Consider the following 21,578-nt stretch of genomic DNA (forward strand, 5'->3'; position numbering starts at 1 on the left):
CTCTGTTGAATCTGAATGAGATCCTTACTGGGTAGAGTAATATTGGTTGTAGGTTTTTCCCTTTCATCACTTTAAATATGTCCTGCCACTCCCTTCTGGCTTGCAGAGTTTCTGCTGAAAGATCAGCTGTTAACCTATGGGTAACATAACCTTGTATGTTATTTGTTACTTTTCCCTTGCTGCTTTTAATATTTTTTCTTTGCATTTAATTTTTGATAGTTTGATTAATATTTGTCTTGGCATGTTTCTCCTTGGATTTATCCTGTATGGGACTCTCTGTGCTTCCTGGACTTGACTGACTATTTCCTAGTTTTCAACTATAATCTCTTCCATATTTTCTCAGCCCCTTTCTTTTTCTCTTCTTCTTCTGGGACCCCTATAATTCGAATGTTGGTGCATTTAATGTTGTCCCAGATGTCTCTGAGACTGTCCTCAATTCTTTTCATTCTTTTTCTTTATTCTGCTCTGCAGTAGTTATTTCCACTATTTTATCTTCCAGGTCACTTATCCGTTCGTCTGCCTCAGTTATTTATTCTGCTCTTGATTCCTTCCAGAGAATTTTTAATTTCATTTATTGTGTTGTTCATCACTGTTTGTTTGCTCTTTAGTTCTTCTAGGTCCTTGTTAAACGTTTCTTGTATTTTCTCCATTCTATTTCCAAGATTATGGATCCTCTTTACTATCATTACCCTGATTCTTTTTCAGGTATACTCCCTTTTTCCTCTTCATTTGTTTGGTCTGGTGGGTTTTTACTTTGCTCCTTCATCTGCTGCGTATTTCTGTGTCTTCTCATTTTGCTTAACTTACTGTGTTTGGGGTCTCCTTTTCGTAGGCTGCAGGTTCATACTTACCATTGTTTTTGGTGTCTGTCCCCAGTGCGTAAGGTTGGTTCAGTGGGTTGTGTAGGCTCCCTTGTGGAGGGGACTGGTTCCTGTGTTCTGGTGGATGAGGCTGGATCTTCTCTTTCTGGTGGGCAGCACCGAGTCCGGTGGTGTGTTTTGGGGTGTCTGTGAACTTATTTTGATTTTAGTCAGCGTCTCTGCTAATGGGTGGGGTTATGTTCCTGTCTTGCTAGTTGTTTGGCATGGGGTGTCCAGCACTGGAGCTTGCTGGTCGTTGAGTGGAGCTGGGTCCTAGCATTGAGATGGAGATCTCTAGTAGAGCTCTCACCAACTGATATTATGTGGGGCCAGGATGTCTCTGGTGGTCCAATGTCCTGAGCTTTCCCACCTCCAAGGCTCAGGCCTGACACCCAGCCGGAGCACCAAGACTCTGTCAGCCACATGGCAGGGCTGCCAGCCGGGATATCCCACCGGGCCATCCGCTTCTTGTTCAGCACCTCCCTGCACAACTGGTACCCAGGGCCCAACTCTAGCGAGCCCCTGATACCAATGATCCATCAATAGTTTCTTGGTTTCAGAGGACTTGAATCATCCTAGGTCTTCAAGGTGGCCTTTTGAAGATGTAAATGAATTATTCCAAGGCTGAATGTGGATAACTAATACTGTTTAGGGCAATTATCTGCAGAGCTTGGAGCTTGGAAGTGCAAATCACATGTAAAGGATAAACTGAATGGTAAACTGAAACCTAATCTGAATGAGGCCCAATGTTTGGAGGTGTCTGGAAGTCCTAAGCACCTCAGCAAGTAGACTTCAGGCAGCAGTGAAGTATTCATGGAGATGGGAGTATGTGGTGCATTGTCACTGGTCCAAAAGTGGCCCCAAGTGATGCTGCTTGGAGTGGAGTGAGATGAGTGGGTGTGAAGGAGGGAGGGCGGGATCTCATGAGGAATAACTCTTGTTGTCGTGGCCTCTCCCTAATGCGGTAGGCTTTAATATCAGGCCCCAGACCTGAAAATGAACTGGGATGAAAAATCAGAAATGAGGTAGAACCTAACTTTATAGTCTGGATGTACACCATTGGGGCAGATTATCAGCCTGAAGCTCAGTGGGGAAATTTGTGTCCCAGCTCATTCCAGGACACTCGATTTGGGACAGAAAAACTAATTCCAGACCCTGCCTCCCAGGGTGGGCAGCGATCCCCTTTCCCTTCCAGCTTGGTCAGGACTGTTTCAGGGGCCCTGGGGAGGCAGAGGACATAAGAGCTTAAAGGACCAGCAAACCACAAATGAGCTGCTTCCTCCATGTCAACTATAAAATTGTACATTCCGATCAGAGAATAATGGCGGGTACTGCATTTCAAAATTTCACATTCAGCCATATATCCTGAAATCTATAGGGAGTGGACATCTCATTGGGAAACTAGTGCATATGTCCTGAAGTATGTCTACAATTTTACCTCTTGTCACTAGACAAAAAGGAATAATATCCTCATAGGATGAGATAATCATTGTATATCTACCCTGTGCCAGGCTCTGTCCTAGGTACTAAATAGATAATGATAACAAGGCCAATTCCCTCTCCTCAAGGAGCATGCATTCCAGGGACCAGACATGCAAAAATAAACTACCAAATACACAACTCATTTTCAGGTGGTGGTGATTACTCTGAAGAAAACTAAAACAGACTAACAGGAAGAGTGGAACTGAGAGCCAGGAAAGAATTCTCTGGAGAGGTATCATTTGAGGAGAGACAGTAAGGAGCTGAAAAGGGGAGGCATGGAAATATCTGGGAAGGAAGAGTAGGCAAAGGGAACAGCAGATGTAGGTGAAGCTGGGGTATGTGGACCCAAAGGAAGGGCAGAGTGGGTGAAGTGGACCACGAAGGATGTGGGGGGTCACCGTGACAACTTGGCATTTTATTTTCAGTGTGATGTGAAGCCCTATACAAATTACCTCAGTGAATGTTTCCATAATCCTGTAGAGTTGGGTATAATCTTGGCTCCATTTCAGCAATGGAGAAACTGAGTCCCAAATGTTAAGTAACTTCTCCGAGGTCAAACAGCCAGGAAATAAAGGAGCCTGGATTCAGTCCCTGCTTCACTCAGCACTAGGTCTCCAACCGCTCACTGGATTGCTAGACCCACACTTCCCCACAGGTAAGTTACAACCATCAGGTCAGGAGATCTCAGGTGGAGGCTGAAATAAAACCAAATTATACTCAGTTTCTAAATTTGATTTCCAAAGTTCCTATGCCTGCCTTGGAAAGGATGTCACTGTTTTCATATATTTTAGCAGAGAAATTGAATAAGTCTCTTCTGTTCAAAGCTACTTGACTTTGATTGTACTGGATTTTTCCCTAACTGAATAAAAATCACAGCATTTGAGCAACCTTATATTTCTGTAACAATATTGCTTATGGGAGAAAATTCTCCGGAAATCCTTTCCTCTTATCCTAATCACAGCATGTAAGTTAAGAAGACCACAATAAAGAACACAGTACAATGAGTACCTACTTTCAGTTAACAAGTTGCAGCTGTTCCAAGGGGCATGCTACAGTCTTCCTGGTGACATACTACTCACTGGTTTCACCTAGGAAAAGTGTCCCATCTGAATTATCTTTTGCCCTCTGAGGAATTTAGATACTTAAAGGGTCACCTTGCTTTAATCAAAAATTACTGTATTAAGAAACTACTACTTAGAGGAGTATAGCAGCTTATAAGGGTTTAGGATATAGTTAGGAGAAATCCCAGTCCCCCTGAAAGAGTCTTCAGAAATCTTTTAACACTAATGTACTAATGAATTAAAAGTGGCATAAAAATCTCCTTTGAAGCTGACTGATGCAGTTGATAATGATAATAATTAAACATCACTCTCCAGAGAGCTAACTGTTCTTGGTACAACGTGAAAATGTGAGTTCCTTTACTAGCATATTTTCCCTAAACTATCAGAGACCCAAAATTCCTAATTCAAAACTGTCAGATAACTATATTTAACCAGTTATCAAACTATAACATTTACCACTTTCTCAAACTAATGGTTCAACACACTGTTTTCCACCATGAAATCAGCATTATGATTTTAAACGGATTAGTGACATTTTCCAAATCCCTTAAAATTAGTAAGTACCATACACACTTTGCAGTACATTTTTAGGAAATGCTGCTCCAGGAAAAATCCATTAAAAAATAAATAGAATGGATATGGATGATATAAAGATCTGTCTAAGAATACTGTCTGAATTTCCTGGCTTCACACATTATGAACATGTTACCAATAAGCACACCTATTACCAATAAGTTTATGTATTATAAAAAGTATTTTGAATGCTTCTACTAGGACAAAGAGCCATTGACTCAGTCATATTAAGAAAATTAGCGTCTTCTCCATGCATCTTAAGTGAATATTTTAAAAGCTTAGCACAGAACTTCTGTGTTTCAGTTGGGATATAGAAAGTTGCAAGAGACCATTGCTTCCACCCTAACAAGGAGAACAAGTTAGATAAGCTATAAAATCATAACTTTTCAGAGAACTGATGATGCAAAAAAAATTGAAGTGAAATGAATTCCGGATAGTGAGAAATTTCATAAGTGAGAAAAGACCCCTACTGGAGGAGCATTAGAAGGAATAGGAATCTGCTATAGATCAGTGTACAGAGAAATTAGCTAAACTGTTAAAGAATTGCATCTGAAATAGAATCCCAAGAAGTCCCAGCCACCAGCCAAGTTCACATTCACCAGACAATTCTTTCCCAGAAGCCTTCACCAAGTGTTGAAATGTGTGGAAGGCTAGTATGTGGAAGACTAGTGTGCTGAATGTTGAAGGCCAGAGCAAGAACTCTGAGAAAGATCCCCAGTGGGGCACACAGGGTTTTCCCTTGTGCAAGGCAGGGACCCAATGAAAGCTGAGGACTGGAGAGAAGAACTGAGCAGAATCACTCCATGGCCCTGATGCACACTACAGCAGCTCTCTGAACGCTGGGCTCAGGACAGCAAGATGCAAAAAGAACTCCTGGGATGCAGAAAGCCAGGTATGGCACTGTGGCACTAAGAAAACTCCCCAGGACCACAAGATATTGTTTGGAGAGCAGGCAAATAGGCTATAAAATGTAAAGAGATCTCTGATCCTCATCAGTGCTCCAATCCCAAGCTCTGCAGGAGAGTACGTCTTGCTTCTATATTCAGAACATTTGAAGCTAGTAGTGAACAAACAAGTGGAAGGTAAAACTTTAAAAAACACCATTAACAAAAAGCTTAAAATAATAATGTCATTTACAATAGCATCAAATAATCAGAAAATCAGTTATAATCTAAGGAAAGAAGTGAAAAATCACTACATTGAAAAGTATAAAACACTGCTGAGAGCTATAGAGATCTAAAAAAAATGAAGATATACTATGTTCATGGATTGGAAGTTTCAACACTTGTAAGATATCAGTTCTCCTAAAATTGATCATAGATTTATCACAAACTCAGTCAAAATATCAGTAGATTCTTTTGAAGAAACTGACAAGCTGTTTCTGAATTTTTATATGGAAATGCAAAAGACTTAGAATGGCCAAAACGATCTTGAAAAAAAAAAAAAACAGTTAAAAAACTTATCTTCCCTGATTTCAAGATTTACTCTAAAGCTAGAGTAATCAAGATAAGGCATCATGGGCATAGGATAGACAAATAAATCTTTGGAACAGAATAGAGAGTAGAGATATAACCTCAAACATAAAGTTTAATTGATTTTTCACTAATACGCTAATTGGAGTCAGTGGAGAAAGAAATGTCATTTAATGTTTCAGAAGAACTGTATATCCATCTGGAAAAAATAAAACAAACCTTAATTCCTTCATTCTTTACGTAAAAATTATTCATAGTTTTATCACAGACCTAAATCTATAAGAAATACACAACTTGCAGAAGAAAATAGAAAATACATGATCATCTTGGGATTAGCAAACATTTTAGGACAAAAAAAGTACTAATTATTAAAAAAATGTAAAATAGAATTTATCATGATTAAAAACTTTTGTACCCATCAAAACACAATTAATTAAGGAAATTAATAGTCAAGCTACAGACTGGGGAATTCTGTAATACATATATCTGACAAGGGACCCTTACGTAGAATATATAAAGAATACCTACAAACCAATAATAAAAAAGAAACACTACCCAATTTTTTTTAATGGGTAAAAATGTGAACACAAAAAAGATATGAGGGGACTTCCCTGGTGGTCCAGTAGTTAAGAATCTGCCTTCCAATACAGGGGACATGGGTTCAATCCCTGGTCAGGGAACTAAGATCCCACATGTCACAGGGCAATTAAGCCGGCACACTCTAGAGCCCGTGCGCCACAACTAGAGAGCCCGTGCACCACAACTAGAGAGCCCATGCACCGTAACTGCTGAGCCCACGCACTCTGGAGACTGTGCACCACAACTAGAGAGAAGCCCATGCACCGCAACGAAGAGCCCACGTGCCGCAACTAAGACCCGATGCAGCCAAATAAATAAATAAATATTTTTTTTAAAAAGATACGGAAATGTCAATAGGCACATGAAAAGGTATTTCAGATCATTAACTATTGGGAAAATGAAACTTAAAATGAGAATAAGATACCACTAACTAAACACCATGACCTAAAAGTATAAAGACTGAGAATCCCAAGGGTTGGCAAGGATGTGAAGCTAGAACTCTCATGCCTTCCTCATGAGAATGCAAACTAGTAAGCACAGCCACTCTGAAAAAGTTTCTTATAAAGTTAATCATACATATTCCAGATGACCCAACAATCCAACTACATGGAATTTAACCCCTCAAAATGGAAACATATGTCAACCCAACGATTCATGTCCAAACATTCACGGCAGCTTTATTCATAATAGATAAAAACTGGAAACAACATAAATGTATATCAAGTAGTTAATAGATAAACAAATTATGTTCTCACTATGTACTATAAACACAAGTGAGCACAACAATTTTTTTCATAAATATTATCCATTAAGATGTATCTTAAGTTATAATTGATGAAGTAAATATTTGCCTATCACCTAACAAAACAACTCTAGTTTTTCACTCATGTTGACAATTTGAAAGTTTTCGATGTAGTTTTCTAAAAAAAAATAGGTTCAACATGGTGTGGTATCTTGGATAATGAAGCACAGTAAAAATAAACTAATTTTGTCTATCTGTTATGTAAACATAACTATTTTCAAGTTGCAGTATTACTTAAGTACATATATCTAGTTTTATTTAGGACTACAAATGATACTCTAAAAATAATTTAAAGTGTCAATCATCAATTACCTTCAAACCAGGAATTTATATCATATTCTGTTTGTGATATATATCAGTGAAAATAAAAAATTAAATTCAATAATCAAAAGGGCTTTTAAGAAAATGTTATGCATTATACTAATCATAAAAAAATTTAACCATGAAAAGCCATGTAAATTCTATTCTGTGGCTTTACAATAACTCTAAAATTTATACTTTCATTATCCATAAAACATTTATTATGTAACATTGTGTATAGAGCACAGTGGATGTAAACAGTGCACCAGAATTAGTCTAAAAGGAAACAAAAGGTGTGAAGAGAAAACTGTGGAGGGGAGAGAATGGGAGAAAAAAGGAAAGAAAATGAAAAAAGGATAAAAGGAAAGAGAAATCTTCCCCCTCAAAACATTTAAAATTTAAGTTTAGGGGAGAATTATACATATATCAAGTTATGTTAAAACTTTACAGAACTTTTTAGCGTAAAATGTCTTCTAGGCTCTAACCCCCATCTCCTCTCCAGGCATAGTTCTTACTTTTAAAATCCCCCTGGATGGTACACTGACTGGCACATAGCTCAAGATCACAAAGATGTGTTAAATCATTACCTGGACCTCATGGTGAAGTAGTTCTCCTAAATGTTTAGTCAGCAAAGCTATTTATTGAGAAAATTCTAAAAGACTAGGATGAAATCTGTTTCTGATTCTCCTAAAGAATCTAGCCCAGGACCTTACACAAAATAGATGCTTAACAAAAGCATAGTAAATCCATCTGGCGTAACTATTTCTTTTCTCCATTGTTCTTCTCTGAATTCAAATTTTCCAACAATTGCTTAATATATGATTATGTGAAAGTAATTCATAATCATCTTTATTAACTTCTTCAATCACAGGAAGCTATTTCATTCAAGTTTTTAAAAAACCAATTAGCTGACATCAAAACGCTGTAAAGTGAAAGAATCTCCTCTCTTCTCCACCACAAAACTTACAATAATACGTTCAGTAACAACATTAAGACAACTCCAACAACTGGATTTTTGTTATAGTGTCTATGCCAATAAGATGATTCCTGGGCTGGGCCTTTCTCCTGTCGCGAGTCAGCGGTGGTCTCAGCCAGCCCACCCAGTGATGACCAGCACAACACACTTCTGAGACACTAAGAGCATCTGTGGCCTTGGAACAGAAGAAAACATGGAGGTCTGGCTTGCATTAGATGTATGCTTTAACCAATAGAATCATCCAGGACTGGATGACAGCAGATAAGCAATAATCAGTTTAAAGTTATATATAATTATTATGCATCATTTCTACAGAACTTAATCAACCTTTTTAATATTATCTCTCAGCCATTTATCCTCCTCAAGTCATCCTGTGACTCCAATCACTTCTTCCTTTAGTCACCAGTGCTATTAATGATGAGAACTTCATCTACCTATCCGTATAAACTCAATCCATCCTTCAGGGCCTAGATCAAAGCCCTCTTTGTCCATGAAGATTTCCTCTAATCCTTTGACCTATATTTTCTCTTAATTAAATGGCCGATTGAATTTACTGGATAAAATGTTTATTGGACATTTAATCTTATATTTGGGTATCTCCATGGTGATTAGCACTGTATAAAATGCTCAATAAATAGCTAGTGAACTGAAGTAATATTCTAAAATTTCAAAAAGTAGTTGTAAGATATAGTATTCTTTCCAAGAAACAAGAATTATAATTACAAATTAGACATCTCATCTCAATCATCTTATTCCAAATGGATGCTATTATCTGGAGAAGGGACACAGTCTAATAAAATATGCTACATGGTCAGAAAATATAGCCAAAGAGGGGCATTAATTTGAGAAACTATCTGTTTTTAAAAGAACAGAATTTTTAGATGATCAAACATCCATTTATAAATACTTACAAATCTAGAACCATTGTTAATAATTGTTTCCACATCATTAAGAAAAATTAAAACACTGCGAAATCTGTTTACAAACATAAGCGAAGGATAGGTTCAAGTGGTTCAAGTTCTGAAATAAATAGTTCACAACTTTCAAATATTATTTTTAAAGTAAACTGCAATTTTTTTCATAAGCTCAGAATTTCCAATTGAAATGTGTTCAACTACAGTTTTTCCTTCAGAATAACTAATTACATTGCCCCTGTTTTTCTAAGGCACCAGTTATGAGCCCCTAAACCCTCTGAAAGAACTCACTTTGGTTCCTCTAACAAGAAGACAGTTCCTATTATAATCAGATGAATAACCCTAACTAATGGAATTCGAATCGTTACTAAAGAGGCTACAGAAAATAAGCTTTGACTACTTCTAAATCAAGGTGCTAACATTCAGATCCTATGGTTGTGATGCCATTAACAATGATTTTTCTTGGAAAACACTGCCCTGTTTTTAAGAACGCCTAAACCATTATATGCTGTATTAGAACATTAAAAAAGAAATCTGTCTTAAAAATTGCTTATCATTAACACTCAGTCTCAAATGTTTTTTTTAAGACTCAATAATATCTGATCTAATCAGAGTTTAAGCAGTGTTCCATAAAATTCTGAAACACTCTATTTCTCCAAGTTCTTAAATGTTTCTCAGCCTACACGCTTGCTGAATGAATAAACACTAAGGAAATGTTAATCATACTTCTCAGCTGAGACTAATTAATACATGAGCACAAAAATTTGGAATTTATCCATGAAAACAGAGCAAAACCAGGATGTTAAGTTGGTTGGGGAGGGTTATATCTTAACACCTGTGTCTATGACATTGCGATACCTTCATCCTTACTGAACCACAGAAATGGCAAAGAAACTGAGCAGATGTCCTTGATTTAACCTTCAGACCTATGTGACATTCCTGCACACATAGCTTAGCTTTGGCCTCGTGGAAGACCAGTCTATACCAGTTCTGGAGAAAGTAAGACAAAGAGTTAGTGTAGGTCAATATGGGCCCTGTCTATGGAAAAACCAGTCTCTCATCAAAAGAATCTACATGTTCCCTTATCAAAGAGCTTGATGCATTGCTTGTACTATCTTTTCAATACTTCTATCCTTGACTAGGGCTTTCCTGAAGTAAGGATAAAAAGCAGTATAATTTGTAACAGGGGCTTGCTATGTTTAAAAGTTGAGAAAGATTCATGTTAAAAATTCCAGATTTTTAGATTACCTCTTAAAAAATCAGATGTTCTGGCTATACTGAGGGCCACATACCTGCCTGGCAGCAACTGGCCAGAGGTGAGTGGTGGTGCCCCTCAGTGTGCCCCAGTCCCCACCATTCCCTAATGTTTACCCCCGAGCAGCTTTGCTCATTTTTGTTCCCTGCCTCACCTCGTAAGTGTTTTATTTGAACTCCTTGGTATGAAGGTTAAGCATATGAACTTAAGTCAGACTACCTGGGCTTAAATTATACCACGTATTGGTTTTGTGAGCTTGGTCATATCATGTCCCTTCTTCTTTCTGCTCTTGTTTTCTCCTTGTAAACTTATAATGATTACAACTACTTTGCAGAGTTGTTGGGGAAATTGAATATAATTCCAATATGAAGCACATAGCCCAGTGCACTTATTATTAAGGAAAACACAACACACAAATAGGGCTAGATCCAACTCCCACTATTGCATTGCATTGGGCGTACAGAGCTGTAACCTCCAGAAGGCTTCCAAGCTTAGGCCAAGGCAGCGGACCTACAGCCCGTCCAGCATGATCTAGGTAGGCTGCCGGGGACCTTGAGTGAGGGGTACTCACCGCTGAAACTCAGTGACACCGTATCAGTCACACCATCATTCTCATCTTAAGGTCAAAGCTAGTTCATATCCCTGGTTACACATTACAACCATCTGGGGAACATTTAAAAAACAAAAGAAAAAATTGCCCAGGCCTTACCCCAAGCCAAGTAAATCAGATCTATCGCAGGTGGATCTGGATATATTGGAAAAGCTTTCCAGGTGATTCTAACGTACAGACAGGCTTTAGAACCACTGATACACAGCACAGGCAGCACCAGCCCTATCCAGCAACTCTAAGGCGCTCACAAATTCAGTGCAGAGGTTCACATTTTTACAGATGAGCGACTCAGGAAGCTTTAAAACCCAGAAATTATTGCTTCATCTGGCAGAAAGTATTCATTTTGTAAACATGTCTGCATTTTGGATATGTGAGTTACATATTTAGAAAACTATGGAGACAATTTTTATGGAATGTGGTATTTCTTAAAGTGTGTCCCTACGTAGGTTATTTAAAATGTCTATTTAGGACATTTCCACAGCCTTAGGGATAATAATTTTGAATCTTCAGAAGGTGATTGAATTTAGCAATACCACATTAAGTAATTTAAAAAAGGGCAGATAAGCTATTTTTATTTAATACTAAAACCACTTTAAATTGCTATGGTAAAGTCATAAGTTTGCTACTTAAAAATGGCAAAATCGTCAATAGATTTGCATGAAATATAGAGCAACATTATTAAGATATTGCTAATAATGTGTAAGCTCTGTGCTAATTTGGTTAAACGTTCAAATACTTATAAAACTACAGGAATGTATCCAGAAGGCAAAGTAATAAAAACACTAGTCATTCAAGTAATTTTACGTTAAGAAAATAAAAAAAAAATTTTAGTAGTCTAATGTTTAACCAGATCTGGAAATTTTTAATTCTTAGAATATTCGATATTTAAAAGTTCTAAAAAGACATCTAAAAACCATTCTTAAACAAAATTTAGTAGAGAGATAACTATTTAATTTGGAGGAAAAATATTTTAAGGTCCTCTAATATTCTTTCTAGTCACTAAATTAAAATGCCACTTACATTGAAATATAAATTTCGACTCCACTTATTTTAGCATGAATCTTTTTTACGAAATATTAGCTTTCTTTTCTTTTTTTCCATATGTATATCTCATTTATTAATTTTGCTCCCCTTTCTCCAAACCACAGGTCACAAATCCAGATATCTAGGGGGCAGGCAGATCACATGAAGTAGCAGCCAGCAGCCAGGTTCCCAGGCAGAGGTCACAACACAGTAGCCTGGAAATCTGGTCCACACCCAACTGATTTGCTGACTCCATGTTTTAAAAATTTGGAAAACTCAGATAAAAATCCAGAATTCCAGCTTATTCTGGAAAAGCAGGCGTTCTGGGAACACGGGGGCCACACCCCCTCTTAGCAACATTGTCTGGAGCTGTGTATCTCTGCCCCCTTGAACGGGACACAGGCTCTCTCCGATTTGCCAGTTACCGCCACCTACTTGTCACGTATACAATCTCTGCTAGCTTCTGGAAGCTTCTGAGATTCCAACTTTTCCCAAAAGGATAAGCTAATCAAGGAAGAGACCCCCTTCCTTAGGCCCCAGACTCCACATCGAGGCTGGGGGCCGGGAAGATTAAAGGTGAATGGTGGGCAACCACCCTGGGGACACGGAAGCCAGGAAACACGTCCTGTCTCTCTTCGGGGGCAGTCGGGAGACGGTGTGATGGAGACAAGAGTCATGGGCTCCTCCACTATCCACGGCGGGACCTCGGTGGGTCGCTCGCTCTCTGCATGCTGGGGCTCCCAACCCCTCTCGCCGAGGACAGTGGCAAGGACACAGTAGAGTGAGGAGTCCTTGGCGCCAGGCACAGGATCAGGGCTCGAGGGTCGTAGGGAGAGTAGGGGAGAGAACACGGGCTTCGGGTAGAGAAATCTGGCTTCACATTCCAGCTGCACTCCATCATCACCGCGAGCTTCAGTTTCTTCATCAGCATAACTGAAATAATGCCATAGGGGGCAGATGATAATGCCGGAGGGACACCGGCCGCAGCCTGCCTTCACTCTCATCCACTTCCCACCATCATCAATCCTACTGCGCTAAATTTAGTCCTGGTTGCACAGCAGGGGGAGGGGGGAAAAGGAGGAGAGCTGAGAGGGAGGAGGAGGTCGGAGACAGATGCTAGGCAGTTGTGGGCTCTGCAGCATCTTGGAAATTAAAAGAATGGGAAGAGAGATGATCCAGAACTGTATGACTAGAAGGTCGAAGTGCTCAGATCTTTTCTGTGGTATCAGGGCGAGGCTTCCGTTATGTAAAGAGGCAAAAAGTGAAAGGGAAGGGTGGAGGTGGTCTTTCAAACTGAAAAAGCACCTTTGAGTGGCTGCGATTCTGCCTTATGGGTATGGCAGAGACACTGTGTGCACATGCATGTGAGTTCACATGTGTACACACACATACAGACACACACACACAATTTCCGGTCCTCCAGAATCCCTCATGACGAAGACAGACCCATTCACAAATATCTGATTTGAGGCTTGCCTTAGGAAGTGACAGTCTAGAAATGAGGATCATCAGAGTATAGGGAAGGGACAGGTTAAATGCAGAGGATCCTGGACAGCTGCTTAGAAAAGATGGAGTTGGAGCCTCCCAGACCGGGAAGGGCTTCCACAGGCAGGAAGATGTCGGGGAAAGGGCATTTCCAGCAAAGAAAACCATGTGAGGCCAGACCCAGAGGCAGAAGCTACCAGGTCTGTTTGAAGACAGACCATCAGTCCAGTGCATAAGGTGGAGGATGGGGAGCAAGGCAGGAGGTGAACCTGAACCTGGAATTGTAGGGGCCTCTCAACGCCAGTGTGTGACTTCACTCTGGACACATCTGGTAACTGAAACTCTGTACCCAATGCACATAGCTCTCCTCATGGAGAGATAACCCCAGAATCCCTGCAGGATCACAGTGGGTTGGAGAGGAATAATAAACATTCTAAAGGCGCCCAGACAGTACACAGAAAAAGAATCAAGCTTAAAATGCCAATAGTGGCTCTGAATTGATCTATTTAGCATTGCCATCCCAATGCATCACTAGCTTAACATTTAGGGAGAGTTGACTGACTTTACACCGTCCTGGAAAGATGGAAATATTGATGATAAAAGAAAGCAGATTAAACACATCAGAAATGAGTGATTTGGGGATTTTTTAATCATCTTTAACTTTGGTTTCAGTGAATTCTAAACTGTGGCACAAAATAGTATCTCTACTCCCCTGACAAGAGCTGAAAAGGGTCACAGGGATCCTTGAAGCTCCCCATCTTCCTGTTATTTTCAGCCCCGGGTTGCTGGCACCATGTCCTACAACTTCATAAGGTCCCTGGCGCCAGTGTAGTACAAAGTCAGACCTCTGCAGAATGACAGAAGTCATACAAATGGAAATCAATGGCTTAAACACAGCGAGATAAATGCTCCATGGAAGTGTTACAGAGAGCTCAGAGACCAATCCAGATACTACAGATAATATCTATGACCCCTGCATGCCCAGGCAGTACAGTGCACTGGCTAAAAGCAGGGACTCCATCGTTAAGACATGGTTCAACCCAGCGCTGGGTGATTCTGGGCAATTGCCTAATCTCTCTGTACATCAACGTCCCATCTGTAAGAGAGGGAGAATAAGAGTGTCTACCTCACTGGATTATTGTGAGAATTAAAAGTTTACTCACACAAGGCACTTGGTACTGTGCCTGGTACCCTAAATCATTCTCATTAGTATAACTAGATTAGCCCAAAAGAGATCCTAGAAAAATATATCAATCTTTTCCCCATTTCTCCTGTCTCTAGCCAAAGGAAGCGTTATGAAAATGAACTTTTCTCTCAATACTTTTTTGCCAACCAAGTGACATTAACCTTGAGCTTCCATCTCCCAAGCGACATATGGCCAGAGATCTTTCCACCGCTACGTGTGTTTTCCTATTCACAAGGCTTCCTGAAAGCCTCAAGGAGAGCTGAGTTCCCTGCTAGAAACCTCATGGTCCTGAGAACAGAATTAAAGAGACATCACTCTGGGTATTTCTGTTGGGTACCACCGGTTGCTTGTGTGGATGGAGCAGCTCCACGTCCACAGGTCAACGACTGACCCCAGGAGCAGCCAAGTCTGAATGCCCTGCCCTGACATCCCTCTCAAACCACCGCCTGCAGCTTCATTGTTCCTGCCCCTTCCAAATGTGTCTGGCCATCCAGGGAAGAGTTGCCCTTCTTCCTTCCCTTGCAGCCACCTATACTCAACAGGCGTCCTAGGAATTCTCTGCCTCTGATTTCAGGATTCACAGGCTGTCCTGCATAGCAGTGACAGCTCTGGAGTTCCACAGCAAATAGTTTTCCCATCCCTGACAATAAGGAAAATTAGGTTTCATCAGTGCACAAGTAAATCATCAGAGCGCATGATTAGAGATAAACTGCTCTAATCGTGATGTTTAGGTCCAAAGTGAAGTATCTCTCAATAATTCATCAGATTTTTAAAAAGATAGCTTGGGTAATATCCCTTGCAAATATATTAGCATCAAGATTAGTATAATCTAAAAACTGCATGTGTTAAAACAAACATAGCCAGAAGAATTAACATCTATAACACTGTGTCAAAAAATCAGAAATAACAACTCAAATAGAGAAAAATCAAATTTCCCACCAAGCTACTGCTTTACCAAAAGCATCCCCTTTATCCTCATTCCTCTAAATCGAAATCTGTTAATGAGCTTGGCAGCAAAACCTACCAAATACCGATGAGTGTTCAGGATGCTATTGTGGTTGGCTTTGAAAACAACTCATGATTAGGAAATCAACATGGGAAGCATACAGCAAATATCCAAAAGCATTTTCTCTGCCTGGCAACTGGCAAGAACTTGGGGTGTTTTTTTCTGCTTCTGTGTCGTGTTGCTCTGGTCACTGGAACAACGTGGTCGCTACAAAAGGAAAAAGAAAAAGACCTTCTGCATTTAAGCAGCGGCACAAATTTTGCCTGAAAGCCGCCACGTGGGGACCTGTGTGACTGGGCGGAGCGCCTGCCTGTGACGTGCCAAGGAAAGGACAAGCAGTGGGCCCTTTCCCCACTCAGTCCTTGGTTTCCTCCTCGCCCCGCACTGCAGCTAGGAACCTTCAGCATTTCCTCTTCTGGGAAGGCTGGGAATGGACTGTTTTTATGAAACGAACATGACCCAGAAAAGCACTCAGCATGATCTGCCCGTGCACTTGAAAGAATCCTCAGCTGTACTTCCCATCAAGGAGTGTGTGAGCTCCTGTTGATTAAAGCACAGCTTGAACCCGCCGACATGTGCATCTTCCAGGGGAACAGCAACAGATCCTTGGCCCCGAATGACCACGACTTTTGGCTGGCATGTCTATGTGGGAATTCAGAGAAATTCAGGTCCACCAGAAGTAGTTCAATAAATGGAAAACTCCCAGTAATGATTTTATTTAATCGAGCATATACGAATCAAACCACACACGCAGAGCGATGTATACATGTGTGCTTAGCAGCAAGACATGGTGACAAAGTGCCCTGGATTTGAGTCCAAAATCTTGACATTCAATGCCACCACCACTTTATGTCAAAAAGTGCTTTGCTGTTCAATTCAAAAAACACAGTTCAACATTATTTACTGAATACTATGTGCCCTGCACTGACCTAGCTTCTAAGGAATGAATGACAAATAAATCAGTCTTTGTCCTCTTGAGTTTAAAATCTAGAAGGGAACACTGACATGTATAAAAATACTTGCATTAAAGTGTGCTGCATATAAACTTATCTTCAAGGCACAGAAGATGGAGTGATCAGATCATTCTGAGGATGGAAAAGGTGACACGGAAAGGCTTTACTAAGAAGCTGATACTTTAAGAGGATTCTAAAGAACGGATAGACATTTTTCAAAGTGGGATGATACAGGTTCCCAGAGCAGGACTGACCACAGGGCGAGACTGATGTATGTCTACGATGTGCCAGGCACTGTGCTAGGCTCCTGACATGTATTAACTCAATCTTCACAACAATCTAGACTTGGGTACTAATATCAGCCCCATCTGACAGGTGTGCAAGTTGAAGGAGATAGAAATTAAGAACCTCTTCCACCATCACACAGCTTCTACCTAGACCATGTGGATCCAGAGCCCATGTCTCTAATATCTACATAGAAGGCACACAGTTATATTTAGTGGATAATCAGAGAGTGAGTAAACAAGTGAAAAAACCTATCTTGTACTTCTGCAGCATAAAGTTCAAGGGGTCTGGCAGAAGGGAGAGGGCAGGAAGAGATGCTGATGAAAGTTAGGTAGGAGAAGGATCATGGACGGCCCTCGGGGCCAGCTTAACTGCTTGGAACTTCCCCTGGGGACATTCTAGGTGAATGAACATGGTCACCTCTCTGTATAGAAATTTCACTATTACAGAGGAGGGGACTTTGTGAGTCGAGAATGGATGCAGAAACCTCAATCAGTAAGCTATTACAATAACTCAGGTATGAGACTTTTAGAGTACAAACTAAGTGATCTTGAGGATGGAGAGAGGAGAGATATTGCAAAGCACTTGTACGAGCAAACACCACTGAGCAGCATGGTTGGGCAGTGCTGGGGAGAACCCGCTGCCTGGGAGATGCAGAGGCCTTTCAGTGTTGTCTAAAAGGATCAGGAAAAAAGGGATCAAGATTAAAGCTTAATAATGTGGCTCAATTCAAATAAAGACTTGAGTATCTGCATACGAAAACTGAGGTATTCCAAGAAATACCACAAAGAAGATGCTAAAGGCCAGACCAAAACCGAGTGTTAAGTGCTCGGAAGAGGATAAGTCAAGTATACAAGTAACAATTATTTGAGGCAGGAAAATAATAAACACATAAGAACATTCTAAGGGGGTTTAAAGAGAGACATAATCCCATTCCATTTTGGGGATCAGAAAACAACGTTTTATAAAGTAGGTGGCATCTTAGATTGGTTTTGAGAGGTCATGTACACAAGAAAGGACCGCAAGCTGTTTTATACATAAAAATGTAAGTCTATCCATGTGATCGTCAACTCCCACTGTTGACTCTACCAAATTCTCAAATGGAAAGCACATGCTTCTCTAATACTTTCCCTGTAAAGAATGAAGATTCTGGGCTTCCCTGGTGGCGCAGTGGTTAGGAATCCACCTGTCAATGCAGGGGACACGGGTTCGAGCCCTGGTCTTCCAGGGAGCAACTAAGCCCGTGCGCCACAACTACTGAGACTGCACTCTAGAGCCCACGTGCCACAACTACTGAGACTGCGCTCTAGAGCCTGTGCTCCGCAACAAGAGAAGCCACCGCAATGAGAAGCCCGCGCACCGCAACCAAGAGTAGCCCCCGCTCGCCGCGACTAGAGAAAGCCGGTGCTCAGCAATGAAGACCCAACGCAGCCAAAAATAAATAAATATATAATAAATAAAATTTTTTTAAAAAGAATGAAGATTCTAATAGTTCTTAATATTTCTTTTGTTAACTGTCATATTCCTTTCCATCCACTGCTACCTGAGGGGGAATTAAAGTGCCACAGTACAAACAGCATGAGCTTTGGAGCCATAATAAAAATTATAATATGATAGCAAATTTTTATGAAGCATCTGTTAGGTACCAGACACATTTAACGCTCACAACATACCTATGTGGCAAGCATTATTATTATCCACCCTTTTAGATGGTGGAACTGAGGCACAGAGACACTACCTAGCTCTCTCAACATGACACAGCTAGGAAATGTCACAGCTGGACTCAATTTACTTAACTTCTATGTCTCTCCTGATCAAAGGAGGGGTGGATAAAATAAAACCCACCATACAAGTTTGTTGTGATGATCAAGTCAGACAGTGTGTATTAAGTGCCCAGCTGAGAATCAGGTACTAACAAGCACTCACTTCCTAGTGGCTGCAATGATGACTGAATACATCTCAATTTAGCAACTCATTTCCCACCAGTCATCCTCTCGAGGACATCAAGAGTGTCATCTTTTACATTCTCAGACATCTTCTATCAACACTGAAGGTCATTAGGTGAAACTCCCACAACGCACCAGTAGGCACCCATTCACAACTCGAACACTCCCAGTCCACAGGGAACTCATGATCTTAAGAGGCATTTATCCCAATGTTGTTGACCTCCCTACTCACAACGAAAATCATTAGAAAAATCATCTTATCATAGAACTCAGTCTGCTCCCTGGATTTTATTTAGTGGTTGCTGTCTTCCCTCTGGACAATTCTTGTTTTCAACAACTGTCTTGTCTTTTATTCAATTAGAGGGTTTACAGCCTCCGTTTCATTATCTGTTTTGCCTGCAATATCGTTCCCATACCTTTGAGGGCCCTGGCTGCCTTCCCCTGGCCATTCTCTTCTCTGTAATGATCTCTTAAAATACGGGGTCCAGAACAAAATGAAATGTCTTGATGGAGAGCAAGAGACACTTTCACCCCCCCCTTTATCCAGGTCTCCCTGGGAAGATGACATTTACTTCCTTAACAATCTCATAATACTGTTCCCTTCTTTTAGGCATTTGCTTAAAACACCTAACATCTTTTTCCCAATAAGTGTAGAATTTTAGAAATTTGTATTTGTGCCTTTAAATTTTACTTTCTCCGTTTTCAGGCCACTGTATCCTCCTATTAAAAATCATCCTGGGCTTCCCTGGTGGCGCAGTGGTTGAGAGTCTGCCTGCCAATGCAGGGGACACGGGTTCGAGCCCTGGTCTGGGAAGATCCCACATGCCGCGGAGCAGCGAGGCCCGTGAGCCACAATTACTGAGCCTGCGCGTCTGGAGCCTGTGCTCCGCAACAGGAGAGGCCGCGATAGTGAGAGGCCCGCGCACCGCGATGAAGAGTGGCCCCCGCTTGCCGCAACTAGAGAAAGCCCTCGCACAGAAACGAAGACCCAACACAGCCATAAATAAATAAATAAATAAATAAATAAATAAATAAATAAACAAACACAGCCAAAAATAAATAAATAAATAAATAAATTTTAAAAATATGGAACTCACCATCTAAAAAAAAAAAAAAGGCAAAAAAAAAAAATCACCCTGTCGCTGCAGCTATTCCATTCAATTGCCCTCTGTGACTTCATCCAGGTCACTGAGGAGGATGAAGAAATAAAGCAGGCCATGCTCAGTGTCCCCCCAGCCCTCCATGCAGGCATCCGTCCTAAGGGTGTTCCCATTTCACCTGGAGCACCTCTGCTTTAAGAATGGTCAACTGATCTACTTACTGTTCTGAGAATAGGCTGGGGTTTTCTCCCCCATTTTTCATATTCTTTTTTGTTTGTTTTTTGGAACACTCAATCCTATTCTCTCTGCTGGTCAAAAGGCTACCTTCTCTTCAACTCCCGCCAATTCCACAAAGGATTACCAGGTCCCAGATTACTGCCATATTTCAAGTTCAGAAGGATGGGAGACACCTGGGTGAAGACTGACCCTTCGTTTCTGACAGTGAGAACCGTAACCTACTTCGTCCCCGCTCCTCTCCCCTCCTCTTCACTCCAGTGTGCCTTAAGCTCTAAGCAAATGGAACTTACCACTGTTTCCTGAACATGCAAACCTTTCTCAGCTCTGCACCTATGTATTATGCTACTCCCTGTGCATAGAAGATCTTTCCCTCTACTTCTTTGTTCAAATTCTTATACTTCCTTCAAGTCTCAGTTCCAAGTTTATCTGCTCTGTACAATTTTCTTCCCTAACCCTAACCCTAAGCCCTAGGCAGAATGAGTTGCTCTGATCCTACTTTGCTCTATTCAATGATATCTAATATCGCTGTGATATCTATTAGATGTCATATGGTAAATATCTGTCTACAGACCTGGTATTCCCAGTAGACTGTAACCTCCTCCAGGGAAGAGCCATGTCTATGAAAATGGAAGGACCCAGCGTAGTATCTGCCCCACAGAAAACACTCATATTTATTACGCTGAATAAATAAATGAATGGGAAGATGCAAGAGACATCACAGTACTAAAAAATCAAACAAACAAACAAAAAAAAAAACTAGCAATTAAAGGAGTAAGGATAAACCAAGATAGAAAATGCATGGCATTTGTTTGTAAACATATATATTTTAAGCTTGGTAGTTGAAAAGATTCTTTAATCTTTTTATATGTTCCGATTCTTCAGAGTTAATGACCACAAAAAAAAAAAAAAAAACCCACAGGCTATATAAAACCATCTGACATTAATTTGAATCTCCATGTCACTCATTTTTTGTCCTAGGGGGAAGAAAAAGAAAAAAAAGTCTGGCATACTGGAGTCAAACTTTTCCATATGGTATTGGCATTTAAGTACATGTGCTGGGATTGAAAATAATCAGACCTGGCTTATTTGGAATGGTTTTATCATTGCAACTTTTAAAGTAAATAGTACAAATGTTATAACAAAGAAGCAAAGAACAAGGAAATTCAAGTTGACTAGATATGAAGAAAAAAATTATAATTTTAGTATCCATTAATTTATATTACAGTAAATGATATGATGCATCTCTAAACACATAACTCATAAAAATAGAGAATATGTACTCTTAAGACTATTTTCAAGTTACATCCACCAATATAATTTATTAGTTCTATCCTAACAAATAATTCACTGAAGCTTAAAACCCTTAGGTATAGTAATACACAGAAACTTGAACTAGTGCCCTTTCTTTTATATTATAAGAAACAAACTAATTTTTTCTCATGCTATTTGCAAAGAAACAAACAATAGCTCTGG

The 21,578-nt window shown here is 40.2% G+C and overlaps 1 protein-coding gene across 8 annotated transcripts in view; it reads right to left on the minus strand.

Moving 5' to 3' along the window:
- PREX2 (phosphatidylinositol-3,4,5-trisphosphate dependent Rac exchange factor 2) overlaps positions 1-21,578 on the minus strand; it is a 298,158-nt gene that overhangs the window by 229,952 nt on the left and 46,628 nt on the right. Inside the window, exon 1 of one of the 8 annotated variants that reach the window (XM_082363376.1) lies at positions 15,603-15,612. The exons of the other annotated variants lie outside the window; for them this stretch is intronic. The gene's annotated coding sequence lies outside the window, so the exon portion shown is untranslated. Of the gene's footprint in view, positions 1-15,602; positions 15,613-21,578 lie in introns of those variants that run through there. 8 annotated transcript variants of the gene reach the window in all.

This window comes from Balaenoptera borealis (assembly GCF_965194805.1).
Source record: "Balaenoptera borealis genome assembly, chromosome: 17".
In the NCBI taxonomy this organism is placed as follows: Eukaryota; Metazoa; Chordata; class Mammalia; order Artiodactyla; family Balaenopteridae; genus Balaenoptera; species Balaenoptera borealis.